Source organism: Triticum urartu, chromosome 4 (assembly GCF_003073215.2).
Source record: "Triticum urartu cultivar G1812 chromosome 4, Tu2.1, whole genome shotgun sequence".
NCBI lineage: Eukaryota > Viridiplantae > Streptophyta > Magnoliopsida > Poales > Poaceae > Triticum > Triticum urartu.
The window spans coordinates 266,984,251-266,987,539 of NC_053025.1; the positions used below are offsets into that span (position 1 = coordinate 266,984,251).

At 44.6% G+C, this 3,289-nt stretch overlaps 1 pseudogene; it reads left to right on the plus strand.

The window, feature by feature from the left end:
- Positions 1 to 588: 588 nt before the first annotated feature.
- LOC125554718 lies at positions 589 to 2,942 on the plus strand (annotated as a pseudogene).
- The last annotated feature ends 347 nt before the right edge of the window (positions 2,943 to 3,289 follow it).

Here is a 3,289-nt window from a genome sequence, read left to right on the forward strand (position 1 = left end):
GCACACCAGCATAAGCAACACTCAAGCAGATGAAACAGCCACCGATACTGAAGTGAATGATGAAACCGACGACGAAGCACAAGGGGATGAAGATGGTGGGAAACCAGAAATCATGGTACCCCAGCCACCGTATCTTGGGCAGAGATTTGATTCGTTTGAAGATGCAAAGGAATTCTACCAGACATATGCAAAGTTCCATGGGTTTGCGGTCAACACCGAATACCATAGGAAAATTAAAAAAACTAACGAGTACAGCAGAGGTGAGATGAGGTGCTACAAGGCATGAAGAAACAAGAAGGGCAAAGGTGATGCGCCTGTCGTTCCGGAACGAAAGAGAGGTATCATTGTCAAGACAGAATGCCCTGTCCGGTGTAAGCTGAACATAGATGGAGCACAGTGGGTGGTCACTGAATATTTTGACGAGCACAACCACGAGCTAATAAAGAAGTTTGACCTGGTAAATTTTCTGACCGCCCACAGAGGATTCACCCCCCTCGAGAAGAAATTCATAAAGCTACTACATGATTGTAACGTCGGTCCATCAAGAATGGTGCAAATACTCTCCCTCATCCACAGCAAAAACGAGTCATGCCCTACCTACCAGCGGACATCACAAACCTAAAGACAAAGTACCGTAGAGAAAGCAAGTTGGCTGCCATAGAAGCCACGATAGCCAACTTCGATGAGAAAGCGAAAGAAGATCAAGATTTCTTCTACAGGATAAGATTGGACAATGAGGACCGTGTCAGGAACATGTATTGGGTGGATGGTGCTGCAAGAAGAGCCTACAAACATTTCCGAGACTGCGTTTCATTCGACGCGACATATCTCACTAATATGTACAAGATGCCATGCGCTCCATTCATAGGAATAAATAACCACAATCAGTCATTGTAGTTCGGATGCAGGCTCGTTCGGAATGAAGACACGGATGGGTACGTTTGGCTGTTCAAGACCTTCTTGGAGTGCATGGGTGGACTTGCTCCGATGAACATAATAACAGACCATGATTTTAGCATGCGTGCAGGCATAGAGGAGGTCTTTCCGTTGGCAGTGCACAGGCACTGCAGGTGGCACATTATAAAGAAGGCTGAGGAGACGCTAGGACCGTTCTTTGCTGACCGTCCAGAGTTGCACAAGGCATTCGAGCTGTGCGTGGACCACAGCTTGACGGTGGAGGAGTTTGAAAGGAGCTGGATGGCTATGATTGAAACATATCAAGTCCAAGACCACGAGACGCTTGCTAGCTTGTGGGAGCAACGAATGTACTGGGTGTCGGCCTACTTCATGTAGTGCTTCTTCCCGTTTCTGCAGACTACACAGCGCAGTGAGGGGTTCACTGCTGTTTTGAAGCGGTACATGAGCCCTGACAACTCATTGCTACAGTTTGCCAAGCAGTACACCGCTTTGCAACAAAAAATACTGGGATCCGAGCTACAGCAAGAGGCAAACACCGTGCTCAAGCAGCCAAAATTGCTAACGTATTTACCAATGGAGAGGCAGATGAGCAAGATATACACCAACAAGATTTTCAACAAGTAAGTCAGTTGTGTTACAATCTTATTTGCACAATCATGAAGGTACTAGGTGCCATGTAGAATGCAATGCAGTTGAAAATGCTTATTTGAAAATGATGATTTTGTTGAAAAGTAGCCATTAGGTACAGAGTAACCATGATATGTAGTTGCCATGCTTAATGAACTATAGTTTGCCATGCTTAATGAACTGCATTTTGCCATGTTTACTCAACTGCAGTTACCATGTTTGCTCAACTGCAGTTGCCATGTTTGATGAACTGCAGTTGCCATGTTTAATGAACTTCAGTTGCCATATTTAATGAACTGTAATTCCACTGGCCATGATGGTATGGAATGCAAATGCCAAAATGAAGTTGTTATGTAGTTGCCATGTTTAAATGAACTGCAATTGCCATGTTTAATAAACTGCAGTTGCCATGTTTAATGAACTGTAGTTGCCATGTTTGAACGAATTGTAATTCCATTGGCCACAACAACAAAAGGTGCTACAAAAAACTTCATAAAAGACTTTAACAAAAACCACACAAAACCTGCAGATTCCAGGAAGAAATAAAGCATGCGAGCATGTACACGGCTTTCCAGGTGGACGAACATACGTTTAAGGGGTGTTCTATCTTGGGCATGTCGGATTCAGAACCTGAAGACCCGGACAAGGGAAGGAACTACTTTGTGAAGGCATCGATAAGCGAAGGCGAATATTACTGCCAATGCTGCAAATTCGAACGAGACGGGATTGTGTGCTGTCACATTCTAAAAGTAATGGACATGAACGCGGTGACACGAATGCCCCGCCATTTCATAAGGTGGCGATGGACTTGGGACGCTGACGACGCATTGGCGCCGCAAACATCAAACGCAGTTTTGGCCGTGCATGACGAGAGACCAGAGTCAACCATGGAAGCCGTGAGGCACGTTGTGTTGACAAAGAACTATGCTGAACTAATTGATGAAGCATGCAAGAGTGGTGAGACAGCAAGGGTCGCAGAAAAACACAGGAAGGCCCTCAAAAGAGAGCTTGATGAGATCAAGAAGAGGAAAGCTGAGGATGCCTTACACAGGTTTCCCCGCACATCGAGTGTGCCTTCGTCCACGGGGCCATCATCTGAAAACTCGGAGGTAGGATCTGGAACAGAAAGCACACAAACACAGGTTAGGAACCCGCCCCGTCCCATCACAAAAGGGCGTCCAAAAGAGATAAGATACAAATCGGGATTGGAGATTCAAGCAAAACAAAAGAAACCAAAGAAAGGGACGGGCAATCCGTAAACAACATTGGAACACTGTGACTTGGTCCATGGTGTCTTTTTTTTGTAATCTAGATGTTCTAAATTTTGTAAAAATTGGAGAATGACTCTTCAGGGGCATCAGAATTTGAAGTAAAAATGCCATGAAGGAATAGCTGCAGTTGCCACTTGTATGGCACTGAATTTGCCATGTTAATTGAACTGAATCTGCCATGCAATTTCTATTGAATCTGCCATACCATTTCTACTGAATCTGCCATGCCATTTCTACTGAATTTTCCATGTTAGTTGTACTGAATTTGCCATGTTAGTTGTACTGAACATGCCATATTAGTTGTATTGAATCTTCATCACGTAGATTTCCATGTTCAGTCAGCGCATTTTAGTCACACATATTGTATTGTGGTGCAAACTATGGGAAACAAGCTGAAACGGTCTCGTGCAGCAACCGCATAGGTTACAGCTGCGTGATCAAACTACCATGCTAGCCGGTACAGTTAGCAGTGC